At 41.4% G+C, this 15,689-nt stretch overlaps 1 protein-coding gene across 2 annotated transcripts in view; it reads left to right on the top strand.

Moving 5' to 3' along the window:
* Positions 1–15,689, top strand: part of rspo2 (R-spondin 2) — a 94,547-nt gene that overhangs the window by 36,533 nt on the left and 42,325 nt on the right. The window lies entirely within an intron of this gene.

Below are 15,689 nucleotides of genomic sequence, written 5' to 3'. Positions count from 1 at the left end.
GAGAAGGGGAGGTGCAACAAGACCTGGGTCTGCTTGTACATCACACACTGAAAGTAAGAAGGATCTCCACCCGAAACATCACACATTCAGTCTCTCCAGAGATCCAGCCTGTCCCGCTGAGTTACTCCAGCCTTTTGTGTCTATCTTCGGTTTAAACCAGCATCTGCAGTTCCTTCTTACATATTGAAAGTAAGCATGCAGGTACAGCAGCAAAAGAAATCCAATGGCATGTTGGCCTTCACTGTGAGAGGATTTGAGTTTAGGAGCAAGGACGACCTACTGCAGTTATACAGGGCCCTGGTGAGACCGCACTTGGAGTATTGTGTGCAATTTTGGTCTCCTAATTTCAAGAAGGACATTATTGCTATTGAGGGAGTGCAGCGTGGGTTCACCAGGTTAATTCCCGGGATAGCGGGACTGACGTATGAAGAAAGAATGGGTCGACTGGGATTGTATTCGCTGGAATATAGAAGGATGAGAGGGGATCTTATGGAAACATATAACATTCTTAGAGGATTGGACAGGGTAGATGCAGGAAAAATGTTCCCGATGTTGGGGGAGTCCAGAACCAGGGGTCACAGTTTAAGAATAAGAGGTAGGCCATTTAGGACTGAGATGAGGAAAAACTTTTTCACCCAGAGAGTTATGAATCTGTGGAATTCTCTGCCACAGAAGGCAGTGGAGGCCAATTCACTGGATGTTTTCAAGAGAGAGTTAGATTTAGCTCTTAGGGCTAACGGAATCAAGGGATATGGGGAAAAGGCCGGAATGGGGTACTGATTTTGGATGATCAGCCATGGTCATATTGAATGGCGGTGCTGGCTTGAGGGGCCAAATGGCCTACTCCTGCACCTATTTTCTATGTTTCTATGTTTCTAAGAGGATAACGACAGCTAGGGGCAGAGCAGGTCCCCTTTAGGATCAGTGTTTTTTTTTTTTTTTTATTTTATTTAAATTTTAACAAAACAAATACATGTATGAACTCATAGTACGCGATGGTACCTACATTATAAATTCGATTATACATTTAAATTCGATTATACCTGTATTGTTCTGTATTATCTCCCCACCCACAACCCCCCTCCCCCCACCCCCCAGTTAGAAAAAAGAGGAAAAAGGAGAAGAAGAAAGATAAAGAAATAAAAAAAAGGAAAGAAAGAAAGAAAGAAGAAAGAAGGGAACCTGGAGACAAGAAGGAAACACTTCCGGCTAATTTCTTATTAAATTCTTTTTAGGGGTATCAAAACAATCCTGAAATTAAATATTTCCAATTCTTAATCCTAGTTTTAAAGTGAATGGGTTCCAAAGTTTCAAAAAGAAATCATATTTATCTCTCAGATTATAAGTAGCTTTTTCTAATGGGATACAACTACGCATTTCTGCATACCATCTTGCAATTCTTATTTCATTGTGATCTTTCCAAGTGACCGCCACACATTTTTTTGCTATTGCTATTGCTATTTTGAGAAATCTTTCCTGATATTTATCTAAAATTAATCTTGGTAATATTCCTTTAGTATCTCCCAATAAAAACAACCTTGAATCTAATGGTATGGTCTTATTCATCAATTGTTCCAAAAAGTTTTTTAGGTCTTTCCAAAAAGGAGTTACCTTAGGACATGCCCATGTGGAGTGTAAAAAAGTACCCACATCCTGGTTGCATCTAAAACAAATTTCAGGTAAATTTGGATTTAAATTGTTTAATTTTTTCGGAGTTAAATATAGTTGATGTAAAAAATTGTATTGTACTAAACTATATCTCACATTAATAGTATTTTTCATACTTTCTAAACACAATCTTTCCCAACTTGGTTCATCAATGCTAATATTCAGATCTGTTTCCCATCTTTGTCTTGATTTTTGAATTCCTGTCTTTGGACTAGATTTTTGTAACAATTTATACATTGAAGATATAATTTTTTTTAGTTCCCTTGCCCTGAATCAGGGATTCAATTCCTTTAATTTGAAATAAAAACATTGAATTACCTAACTTTTCCCTTAAATAAGATTGTAATTGATAATAGAAAAAAATACTATTCCCTGGAATTTGATATTTGTTTCTCAATTGAGAAAATGTCAAAAAATTATTTCCTTCGTAGCAATCTCCCATATGTTTAATACCCTTCTGTTCCCAGACTTGTAATATTTGATTATTCCAAGCAAACGGCAGTAATCTATTTTTTACTAATGGAGTTTTAGCTGTTAGAAAAAATCTTTTATCATTAGCTTTAACTGTTTTCAACAATATATTAATTAAATGTTTTAGCAAAGGTGACTCTTGATCCTTAACTAATAGCTTCGCTTCCCATTTATAGATAAATTCTTCTGGGCATAGTTCTTTTATTTTATCCATTTCAATTTTAACCCATGCTGTTTTTCCACCCTCTTGATAAAAGGATGAAATAAAACTCATTTGTGCTGCCAGATAGTAATTTTTAAAATTTGGTAATTGCAGTCCACCTAATTCAAATTTCCATGTTAATTTTTCCATAGACACTCTTGGCATTTTACCTTTCCAAAGAACATTTCTCACAATTTTATTCAATTCTTGAAAAAAATTATTTGGTAAAGGTATAGGCAGTGTTTGAAATAAATACTGTAACCTCGGAAAAATATTCATCTTAATACAGTTCACTCTCCCTAGCAATGTAATTGGAAGATTCATCCATTTCTTCAAGTCCTCCTCAATTTTTTTAATTAGTGGTTTCTAATTTAGTTTATACAGATTATTTAACTTATTATCTACTTTAACCCCTAAGTACTTCATGCCTTCTTTTTGCCATTTAAACTGACTTTCTCTTTTACATTGATCATAATTACCTTCAGAAAGAGGCATTATTTCAGTTTTATCTTTATTAATTTTATATCCTGATACTTTCCCATATTCTTCCAGTCTGATATATAATTTTCTTAAGGATTCCAATGGTCTAGTAAGACAAAGTAAAACATCATCTGCAAATAAAGTAATTTGTGATTTTCCTGATTCACTTTAAATCCTTCAATGTCTAAATCTGATCTTATTAGCTCTGCCAGAGGTTCAATGGCCAATACAAATAAAGCCGGTGACAAGGGACATCCCTGTCTACTAGATCTTTCCAAATTAAATGATTGAGAAGATTGGCCATTTGTCACCACTTTGGCTTTAGGTTGTTTATAAAGAGCTTTTACCCAGTTAATGAAACCATTTCCTAATCCGTACTTCTCTAATACTTTAAATAAAAATCCCATTCTAACCTGTCAAACGCCTTTTCAGCATCTAAAGCAACTGCTATGCTCAATTCCTTTCTTTTCTGTGCTAAATGTAAAATACTTATAAATCTTGCTACATTATCAGATATTTTCCTTTTTTTGACAAATCCAGTTTGGTCCTCTTTAACCAGCTTCGGTAAATATTCTGCCAATCTCCTTGCCAAAAGTTTAGCAACTATTTTATAATCTGCATTCAACAATGATATTGGTCTATAAGAAGATGCATTTAAAGGGTCTTTCCCTTTTTTTAAAAATTACAGTTATAATTGCCAGTGAGAAGGATTCTGGTAATGTAGAAGTTTTTTCCGCTTGATGTATCACTTCCATAAATACTGGTAACAACAAATCTTTAAATTTTTTATAGAACTCAGGCGGGAAACCATCTTCCCCTGGAGATTTATTACTTGGTAAAGAATATAATACTTCCTCCACCTCTCTCAAAGTAAAGGAGGCATTTAGTCCCATCTGCTCCTCATTAGAGATTGTTGGTAATTGTATCTTGGATAAAACATTATTTATCTTAATTTCATCCTTTTCAGATTCAGAATGGTACAGATTAGTGTAGAATCTAGTGTAGATTAATGTTGTGATTGATATATGAAGGCATAGGAAATGGACTAAGTTTTGAATGAATACTTCTTGTCTGTATTTACCATGGGGAAAGATATGGTAGCTCGTGAGATCAGTGATATCATGGAGCATGTTAACATTATGAAGAAGGTGGTGTTGAGGTCTTAAAACACATAAAGGTAGATAAATTCCCAGCTCCTGACCAATTATATCCTAGGATGTTATAAGTTAGAGAGGAGGTTGCTGGGATGAATTTTTGTGTTTTTATGGGCAACACTGAGATCACTGAGATGGGTGATGACTACTGCTGTGCCTTCTTTGGAAAGGGCAGTACTCATAAACCAGAAAACTACAAGCCATTGAATGTTACACCAGTGGTGGGAACGTTATTTCAATGGATAGGATTATATGCATTTGGAAAGGTAGGACCCGGTTAGAAATTGTCAGGATGGTTATGTGCTATGAAAATCACATTAGATTATGTTGATTGGGCTTTTAGAAGAAGTGACCAAGAAGATTGGTGGTGGTAGATACATGGACTTTAGCAAGGCCTGCTGGTCCGGATGGTGAGAACACATAGGAACCAGGGTGAGTTAGCAAATTGGATACAACATTGGCTGGGTGGTAGGAGGCAGAGGGTGGTAGTGGAGGGTTGTTGTCAGATTAAAGACCCAGCAGTATGCCGCAGGAATCTGTGTTAGACCATCTGTTTTTCTTTAAGTATTAATGATTTGACTGAAAATGGTGTGATTGTAAATTTGCAGATGACATCAAAATTGGTGGTGTAGTTTATAGTTAAGTAGCTTGTCTAGGCCTACAACAGGGTGTAGATCAGAGGGGAATATGGGAAAGGGAATGGCAGAAGAAATTTAACTCGGATGCATTTTGGGAAGTTAAACCAAGCTAGGACATACTTAGTGGTACTCTGGGGAGTGTTATTGAGCAGAGACACCCTGGGTTACAAGTACATGGTTCCCTAAGAGAGGCGACATGAATAGACGGGATGGTGGTGAAGATCTGTGGGATCCTTGTCTTTATTGGCCAAAATGTAGAGTGTAAGTGTTGTGATGTCATGTTACAGTTGTGCAAAACATTTGTTGGGCCACACTAGATGACTATTGTGTGCAGTTCTGGTTGCCACACTAGATGAAGAACATGATTAAGCAGGAGAGGTGCAGAAAAGGTTCACAAAAAAATTGCCTGGAATGGAGGATTTGTGTTAGAAGGAGAGATTGAACAGGCTGGAACTGTTTTCCCTGGAGTGGCGGAGGCTGACAGGTGATACGATGATTTATATAAAATTATATGAGACATAGTTATAGGGAATAACCAGTGTCTGTTTCGCATGGTAGGGCCATCTCAAACTAGAGGGCATAAGTTTAAGGTAAGAGGGAGCAATTTAAAGGGGACCTGAGGGATAAATCTTTCACGCACAGTAATTGGTATTTGGAATGAGCTGTCAGAGGAGGTGGTGGAATTAAGAACAGTAACAACATTTAAGAGGCATCAGGTTCTTGGATGAGCTGAGCAGAGAGGAAAATGGAGTTAATGAAGGTACGTGGGATTAATGTAAATAGGTATGTTATCGGCATAGATGTGGTGGACCGAAGGACCTGTTTCTCTGCTGAACAACTCTATGACTTTATGACATTAAACCAATGTGAGCTGTTCTTGGTAGTGTGGTGGGGCCTGGCCTGCCCTGGCTAAACTAATCTGCCTTTTTGTCCTGTTCTGACTCTGCCAGTCGATCTGTCTGTCTGTATCTCTCTGCCCCTCCAAATTGCTCGTTAGAATCCACTTTCCTTCCTATGCATTTGCTTCTCATCCATGTAATAAAAAGGAAGTGCAGATGCTGGTTTATGTCAAAGATAGAGACAAAATGCTGGAGCAACTTTGCGGGTCAGGCAGCATCTCTGGAATTAATGGATAGGTGATGTTTCAGGTCGGGACTGAAGAAGAAGGCAGCATTTTGTGTCTATCTTTGCTTCTCTTATCTGCTGCTTACGTGTTTTGGTGTTCAATAACTCTTGGCAATGCTGGTGTAAATTTCCTTGATTCATCTTGTCATGTTAAAGGCAATGTACATGTGAAAATTGCAGTGTGCTTGTGAGTTAGTTCTAAGGTGTGTTGGGCTAGGAGGGAATGGGGATTTGGAGTGGTGATTACAGCTGGTTACCTAAGAAAGCAGGGGCTTTAATGCTTTTCACAACAGCCCAAAGTATTTGTGATGGTGTAATCTGCATGGTGACATGGACAATGGCTGCCATCCTTTAGCATTTCCCACAGGCAGCAGCATGACAATAAATGTGTGCTCCAATGTAGTGGCTGTGGATGAATGGAACATGCTCCCATGTTCTCTCGTTGAGCCAAAACTGTCGGATATGAGACGACAGTTGGAGCCTCGTTTTAACAACTCATACTGTTATTGTCACCTTCGTACATATGTTAGTCATTTATCTTCTTGCCTGTGTGATCATGCTGTACATGATGATGGTCACTGCCTTACTGGGAATAGTAGCAGTGACATTGTTTATAAAGTACTTCATTAGTTACAAATTGGTTGGATGAAATACGCAGTTAGTTATGTTTACCTGGAAAATAATACCAGTATGAATCAGGCACAAAATGCTGGAGTAACTCAGCGGGTTATAAAAATTGTTAAGACATAGTTAAGTGAAGGTTTTTGTTAGAACCCTTATCCAGACTGGTTCACACTGGTGTAGGAAGGAACTGCAGATGTTGGTTTAAACCGAAGATAGACACAAAATACTGCGGGACAGGCAGCATCTCTGGAGAGAAGGAATGGGTGACGTTTCAAAGGGTCTTGACTCGAAACATCACCCATTCCTTCTCTCCAGAGATGCTGCCTGTCCTGCTGAGTTACTCCAGCATTTTGTATCTATCTTCGGTTTAAACCAGCATCTGCAGTTCTCTCCCACACCAGTGTGAATCAGTGTGGATAAGGGTTCTAACAAAAACCTTCACTTAACTATGTCTTTCAAAGATACTGCCTGACTTTGTGAGTTACACAGGCACTGAGGTTTTATTTTGTAAACCAGCATCAGCAGTTCTTTGTCTGTAAATAATACCGACAGCATATTTGACCCAGTCAATGAAACGTCACAGAAGGAGGCCATTCATCCCATCAGCAGCTTTTGCACGTTCTCTTTTGCATGTCCAATAACTCCTCTTTGAATCTTTTTTTACACTTATCTACACTTAAGCAAATTAAAAACTGCCTTTGACGTCCTTGGGATGTGGCAGGAATCTGGAGCACCCGAAGGAAACCCACACAGTCACAGGGGGATACGCAAACTTTACACAGATGAGGTCAGGATTGAACCCTGGTCACAGCTCTATCTGTTTTACCACCATACTACCTTACTGAGGCCCTTGCAGATATGGTATTAAATATCCAAGTAATGCGAATAACTGGTAATCTGAGTTTCACTGCACCTTAATTGGTACACGTGACAATAAACAGACCTTTGAAACTTTGAATATCTGCTTGCTTATTTCTTATAGCTCTGCTGGTCTTTTTCACTAAGTCACAAACTGCCAAAGCTTGCGCAGTTTATTACAGTGTTGGTCTCAAAGTCCCAGTCTGATTTATTTCGGACATAGTCAACACGTAATTTTCCAAAGTTTCCCTATTGATACTAAAGATCTTCTGGGCTGCATTGGGAATTACATAATGTGATCATCAATTGGATTGCACTGAGATTTGATACTTGGTTCACCAAGTTCTGGTTTCCATGACGACTACCTTGTTTCCTCTGCTTAATTCTCATAACATATTCCAAAGCATTCTCCTGGCAGCAACCTTCCTGCATTTGTTCAGGTGTCAAGTGGATGTATTTTCAGTTAATCCAGTTTGTTAGCTCGATAACCATTTTTGGCAGTGGTCTGGACATTCTCATCCCTGCTTTTCTTACCTCCAGCTATTCCAGTACATTTCCATCCAGTGTCTCTCTCACAATTTCAACTGATTGTGAATTCACAGGAACAAAACTGTCTGACTTTAGCTAAGTAATTCTTGTCTCACAGAGTGCTGCAACTGCCTCACAGCTTAAGATCTTGGTTCGATCCTGACTTCAGGAGCTGTTTGTGTGGAGTTTGCACACTCTCTCTGACCACGTTTGTTTCCCCTGTGTGCTCTGATCTCTCCCCAAACCCCAAGATGTAATGGGAAGTTGTGATGATTGTAAATTGTGCTTTGGTGTGGGTGACTGGCAAAAAAGCTCAAAGGGGAATTGATGGGCATGTGTGAGATAGAATGGATTGCTGGGATAGAGGGAAATAAAGAGAGGGGGAAACAAGAAGAATTGAAATATACAAGCACTCCAGATCCAGGTGCAAACTAATGTAAAGACATATACCAAACAGGCCATTTGGCCCATCTTGTCCATGCCGACCAAATTGGCATTCTGTGCTAGTCCCATTTGCCTGCATATGGCCCATGTCCCTTAAAATCCTTTCTATCCAAATATGTGTCCAAATATCCTTGTATCTGTCCAAATGTTCCTACCCCCCAGTGCTTGTGATCATGACCCCAGCTCTTGCTACACACCCAGATCCAGGCTCCTGCTCCAACCTTGGTCTGTGGGTAAAGCAGCATACATTCCTAAGTAGAAACAGGCTACTGTTTTTTGGGTGATCTGCCATAATCATACTGAGCAGTGGAGCATGGTTGAAGGACTGAATGGCCTGTTCCTCTCCAGTTTCTTCTGTTTGTATCCCCTGTACACATCCTATGTTCATTCCAGCCCTGACATCCCTCCATGTGCTTCCCCATCACAGTATCACCCTCACCGCTCCCTATCTCTGGAACATCCTCATGTGCCCACTACACTCCGAGTTCTCTGTTCTCCTTCAATCCTGACCTTTCCAGTTTCCCAGATTTCCATCGCCCCACATTAGTGACCCTGCCATCCTGCTACAGAAGCCTCGAGGTCTGGAATTTCAATATGCTCAAACATATTCAATCTCCTATTCTAATTAATATATATTCCATAGTCATAGAGTGATACTGCACAAAATCAAGCCCTTCAGTCCATGTTGACCATCAAACCAATCATTTACACTAATCCTACTCTCATCCCATTTTTACTCCCCACATTCCACTCACCTACATATACTGTGTCCAATGAATATATCAACCTTTGGAACATCAATCTTTGGAATGTGGAGGAAAGTAGAGAACCCAAGGAAACCTCACAGGAAGAACATGTTAACTTCCAAGGTCATTGATGAAACCAAGTCTCTGGTACCTGCCTTCGTGATCTTGCCAAAAGTCAGGTGACTTTCCCATTGCATGTGGTGCTATGTGGTATATGGTGTGTGAGGTGATGTGTATGGTGGGCTAGGTGGTGTGTGAGGTGGTATATGGTGGTGTGTGGAGTGAGCAGTGATGGATGACGCTGTGAGTGGCACTGTGTGAGGTTGTGTATGTTGCAATCTTCTGTGGTGTTTGCTCTCCCCTGTTCGAACTTGGATCTGTTGCTCAGCCTCTTGTCTTGGCCAAAGCTATGAGTCTGCAAGCATGGCTCCATGGGTGGGTGGAAATTCTGCCAGTGCCTGCATGACTTTTACAGTGAGGCTGATCTAACATTCACTCATGAAGCTAATGGTGTTACATCTGGTCGCCAACCAAGAACAAGCACTGCGCTATTTGAAGCTGTGAATTCTGCCATGTGTCCTCCACTGTTACATCTGCCTCATGCCCAAGTCCTGCTCATTCCATTCTTGGATTCCCAACTTTAAATCAGTTAATTCAGAAGGTTTAAATCATTTGACCCCTTTCTATATTTATCACACATCTTTCCAATGGGTAAGGTTAAATGGCTGACGATGATTAAACCTTGAAACATTTTTCCTCCCGAACTACCGCACACGGGCTTGTTGCAGCACCTTCATTCCCATTTACAAGGTGGGAAAACTGACTGTTAAGCCGAGCATATACAGAGATTGCAAGGGAAGGTTTTGCCTGCTCCAGGCTTTTTACATTATGAGCTGGAGAAGTTGATGTGGCTTGGTGATGACGAGCTGTGGAATGTGCATGACCTATTTCTTGCTTAAAATTAATCTTGAGCATTTTTGGAGGTTGATAGTGCAGTTTTCCTTTGAAATACTTTTATTATGTGTTCATTTTATATATATATATAATAATAATAATAATAATGCATTACATTTATATAGCGCTTTTCAAACACTCAAAGACGCTTTACAGGGATTTCTAGAACATAGAGAAGTGAATAAATAGATAAATAAGTAAACGAACAGAGAAAGGAGACAGAAGGTGAGGTGACCTTCAGTGGTTGAAGGCAGTGCTGAAGAGGAGACTTCAGTGATGTTTTGAATGTGGTGAGTGAGGAGGAGTCTCTGACGGTTTGGGGTAGTGAGTTCCATAGGGTGACAATAGACAATAGACAATAGACAATAGGTGCAGGAGTAGGCCATTCAGCCCTTCGAGCCAGCACCGCCATTCAATGCGATCATGGCTGATCACTATCAATCAGTACCCCGTTCCTGCCTTCTCCCCATACCCCCTCACTCCGCTATCCTTAAGAGCTCTATCCAGCTCTCTCTTGAAAGCATCCAACGAACTGGCCTCCACTGCCTTCTGAGGCAGAGAATTCCACACCTTCACCACCCTCTGACTGAAAAAGTTCTTCCTCATCTCCGTGGGAGCAGCGATGGAGAAAGCCCTGTCCCCCCAGGATCTGAGTTTGGTCCGGATGGGGGGGGACAAGAGATTGGCAGCAGCAGAGCGGAGGGTGCAGGTGGGAGTGTGCCTGTGGAGGAGGTCAGTCAGGTAGGATGGGGCCAGGTTATGGAGGGCTTTGTAGGTCATGAGGAGGATTTTGTACTGGATTCTCTGGGGGATGGGGAGCCAGTGGAGTTTGTAAAGGACGGGGGTGATATGGTCACGGATCGGGGTGTGGGTAAGTAGACGGGCAGCGGAGTTTTGAATGTATTGAAGTTTACTGATGATTTTTGAGGGTGAGCCATAGAGGAGGCTGTTGCAGTAGTCCAGACGGGAGGTGATGAAGGCGTGGATGAGGGTTTCTGCAGCTGTGAAGGAGAGGGATGGACGGAGACGGGCAATGTTTTTGAGGTGGAAGAAGGCTGTCTTTGTGATCTGTTTGATGTGTTTGTCGAAGGAGAGGGTTTGATCAAAGATGATTCCAAGATTCCGGATGTGAGGGGGGGTGGATACTGGGAGACCATCAATATTGAGGATGAAGTTTTGGGTGGATTTGGTGAGCGTTTTTGGACCAATGATGATGATTTCAGATTTGTTGCAGTTGAGTTTGAGGAAATTTGATTGAAGCCAAGATTTTATTTCAGTGATGCAGTTTGTCAGTGTAGAGTGTGTGGTGGTGGAGATTGACTTGGTGGAGATGAGGAGCTGGATATCATCGGCGAAGCAGGGGAAGTTGAGACCATGACGGCGGATTAATTGACCAAGGGGGAACAGGTAGAGGATGAAGAGGAGGGGGCCAAGGACTGAGCCTTGGGGGACACCTTGGGGGAGGGGAGCGGTGGGGGATTTACAGTTGTTAATGGAGATGAACTGGTGCCTGTCAGAGAGGTAAGATTTGAACCAGGATAGGGCTGTGCCGGTGATGTTAAAGGAGGTTTCAAGTCGGGTGAGGAGAATGGAGTGATTTATAGTGTCAAAGGCGGCGCTGAGGTCAAGTAGGATGAGGATGTTGAGGTTGCCAGTGCCATATATATGTGCACTGTACACAATGTCAGCAGTGGTTTGATGTATAATTTGTAATGTGATTTTTATTGGCAAGTCACCATTTTTTTTCAATTTAGTGCTGAGAAGGAATGTTCAAAACTGGATTTTAGTTCTATTAGTTCTAGACTTGAGATTCAGCCAGGCTTGTTCATCTCCCATTTTCTATATCTTTGATAGTTGTCCCTTTAGCTCTCGAAGACCCAAACTGGAATTATTTTTCTAAATTTCTTTCCCTCTTGGGCATTCTCCTTGTTCAAGACCAAGCCTTTGTAGAAAGTCCTGGTAGGAGAATCATTGTCATGAGGAGAAAATAATTCTTCTATGGCGTAAAGGAGTCTGGAAGGAGGTTTAATTTGAGGGATATAAAGTTAAGACAGCCGGTGACAGGGTTAAGATGAGAAACTCCAATAAGCAGGGAATAGAGCTTTATATTAACTGGTGAAAGGATTGGAGGGGAGGCGGGAGCCGGACAGGGTGGTGACAGGTTGTTACACTGCAGTTACAAACAGGCAGCGCGAGTGCGTGAAAGGGTGGAATAGCCTCCTTCTGTGCTGTAAACTTCTGTGTCCAATCTACAGAAAATGTCCAGCAGTTCAGTTAGAAAGACTAGTCAGACTGCAGCAGACAGGGAAATCACTTGGCCCAATCATCTGGCATGTTTTTACAGATTTAGCCATTGAAGATTTAGCGAGATGCATTGAATGATGATAAAATAAAGTATAAGTAGCTTGTAAGATATGAATTGCTGCTGACTATAAAGTTAATCCAACAATTTAATTAGATGTGCTGTGTTGGGTTTGAAGGCATTCTTGAGATCACGGTCTGCTGCTGTGACAATGAAGACCAGACACTTATCTTTTTCAATTCAAGCTGTCTTGTTACCATCTCTAGACTTTCTTGATTAGTCCTGGTGTCAGGGCTTATGGGGAGAAGGCAGGAGAATGGGGTTAGGAGGGAAAGATTGATCAGCCATGATTGAATGGTGGAGTAGAAATGATAGGCCGAATGGCCTAATTCTGCTCCTATCACTTATGACCTTATGAACTTATGACTGTAGCCCTAGTATCGCTAATACGAAGTAATTTATGGTTCCTCTTCTCCAATTGTCCCCGTAATCTTTAACGGAGTTTGCCTTCATAACGAGAGGATTTCAGTATAGGAGTAAAGAGGTTCTTCTGCAGTTGTGTAGGGCCCTGGTAAGACCACATCTGGAGTATTGTGTACAGTTTTGGTCTCCTAATTTGAGGAAGGACATCCTTGTAATTCAGGCAGTGCAGCGTGGGTTCACGAGATTGATCCCTGGGATGGTGGGACTGTCATATGAGGAAAGTTTGAAAAGACTAGGCTTGTATTCACTGGCGTTTAGAAGGATGAGAGGGGATCTTATAGAGACATATAAAATTATAAAAGGACTTGTCAAGCTAGATGCAGGAAAAATGTTCCCAATGTTGGGGGAGTCCAGAACCAGGGGCCATAGTCTTAGAATAAAGGGGATGCCATTTAAAACTGAGGTGAGAAGGAACTTTTCCACCCAGAGAGTTGTGAATTTGTGGAATTCTCTGCCATAGAGGGCAGTGGTGGCCAAATCACTGGATGAATTTAAGAGAGAGTTAGATAGAGCTCTGGGGCTTGTGGAATCAAGGGATATGGGGGGAAGTTGGGCACAGGTTACTGATTGTGGATGATCAGCCATGATCACAAGGAATGGCAGTGCTGGCTCAAAGGGCCGAATGGCCTCCTCCTGCACCTATTTTCTATGTTTCTATGTTTCTAACTTCATTGCCTGATTGTGAGTAATATTTCTGCCTGGGCGGACATCTGATCTGAAACAACTCGGCTAAGCCTGGCAACAAATTCAGATCCAAGAGATTCAAGGCTGATACACCAGTCCTGTGCAATCCATGCTATTTCCAACTGTTCAGCTCCTGGCAGATTAGTTGGTTTAGATTGGTCATAAAGTTAGATTGGTCATTGGTCATAAAGTTCCTCAATTATTTGTTATATAGGAAAGTCATTGAGATTTTAAATTGAGGCCCACCGGAAATTGGAGGAACAGCACATCATATTTCGCCTGGGCAGCTTACAGCCCAGTGGTAAAAACATCGACTTCTCCAACTTTAGATAGTTCCTCTGTCCCTCTCTTCCCCTCCCCCTTCCCAGATCTCCCTCTATCTTCCTGTCTCCACCTATATCCTTCCTTTGTCCCGCCCCCCTGACATCAGTCTGAAGAAGGATCTCGACCCGAAACGTCACCCATTCCTTCTCTCCTGAGATGCTGACTGACCTGCTGAGTTACTCCAGCATTTTGTGAATAAATACCTGAGAATTTAAAGGGGTATCCTGCCCATTCTTTATGCTGCTGGCTACTATATGTGAGTCTTGAAACATTGAAGCCTTCTTGTCAGTGCACTGATGTAAGCAACCAAAATTATGGGTGACTGGGGCATGGGAACTGGGCACAAACTGATTTTGTTAGAAACGAAATTGCAGATACTGGAAATTTGAAGCAAGAACAGAGGATGTGCTTGTGGGAGGTAAATGTATTGAAGACTTGTGTACGTATGTGTGTGATGGTATGTGTAACAAGGATCCTGTGTGTACGTGCGTAGATAGGTGCTATGAGGACTGTGTGCCTGGGTGGGGTTGGTGTGGAGGGGATTGTGTGTGTGTGAGTGTGTGGTAGGTGTGATGTAGAGAATAAATACTAACATAGGCAGTTGAATCGAATGGCTTCTCTCTATGGTTGACAGACCAGCACTGATGTGGAATTGTTATGGTTACATGTTTCACCTCCTGCACTCATTGGACCATGACCAATTGTTTCCTGATCACCATTTCAGCCTATACTTTATTCTGAAAAAGGGTCTCAACCCGAAACGTCACCCATTCCTTCTCTCCAACCTATTTCTTCAATCCAGAGATGCTGCCTAACCCGCTGAGTTACTCCAGCATTTTGTGAATACTTTATTCCAGATGTATTGAAGTACTTCATAGTCTCCAGGAGACGTAATTCAACGGTTGTGATGATGTTATTGTCATGCCTCGTTACATTAGTTTGTAGAGTGGAGTCCTGAACCAGGGCTATGCATTCACGACTCCTGCCCTTAGCTTCTATTATCCTGATCAGTTTTTCTCTTGTTTTCTCCATTTTCTTTCACATGCCAGCCATCGCAGTCTGTCAGCGTCCCAACGTGCTTACTCCCATGCTGAGTATGAATCGTTACAACTCGTGTGTTTCTTTGCAATAAGTGGCTGCCGCCAAATTCTGAGTCCACTTTTGCAATATTACATTGGTGTATTGATTTATTATTATTATTATGTACCGAGATACAATGAAAAACTTTGTTTTGCGTGCTATCCAGTCAAATCATACCAGACATGAGTATATTAAAGCAATGCGCATGTACAGGTAGTGCAAAGAAAAAAATAAATTGAGTGCATAGTATTATGGCGATATAGTGTCACAGTTACAGAAAATGTGAGGATTTTTTTAAAGTGCAAAGTCTGCAATGAGATAGTTTGGGAGATCGGGATTACATCCTTAACTTATGAGAGGACCATGGTAGTATGATAACAGCTAGGAAGAAGCTGTTCCTGAAGACAGACACAAAAAGCTGAAGTAACAGCGGGTCAGGCAGTATTGCTGGAGAAAAAGAATAGGTGACGAGACCCTTCTTCAAACCTATTCAGACCTATTCCCCTTCTCCATAGATGCTGTCTGACCTGTTTTTGTGTCTATCTTTGGTTTAAATCAGCATCTGCAGTTCCCTCCTACACAAGCTGTCTCTGGTTGTGCACACTTTCAAGCTTTTGTATCTTCTTCCCGACAGGAGAAGGGAGGAGAGGGAATGACCAAGCTGTGAATGGTACTTGATTATGTTGGCTGCTTTTCCAAAGCAGTGTGAAGTGCAGATGGAATTAATGGTGGAGAAAGAGGCTGGTTTGAGGGATGGACTGGGGTGCATCCACAACTCTGCAGTTTCTTGCAATGTTGAGCAAAGCAATTACAAACCAAGTTGTAATTCATCTCAATAGGATGGTTCCTCCTCAGTGCAACTCCCCCCAGTGTAATGCTCCCTAGTGTCTGCATTTCTCCAGTTGCGCCCTCCTGATCAATCCT

The sequence above is a fragment of the Rhinoraja longicauda genome, chromosome 4 (assembly GCF_053455715.1).
Source record: "Rhinoraja longicauda isolate Sanriku21f chromosome 4, sRhiLon1.1, whole genome shotgun sequence".
Taxonomy (NCBI): Eukaryota; Metazoa; Chordata; class Chondrichthyes; order Rajiformes; family Arhynchobatidae; genus Rhinoraja; species Rhinoraja longicauda.
The sequence above is the reverse complement of the archived record's forward strand: the minus strand, read 5'-3'. Positions and strand labels throughout refer to the sequence as shown.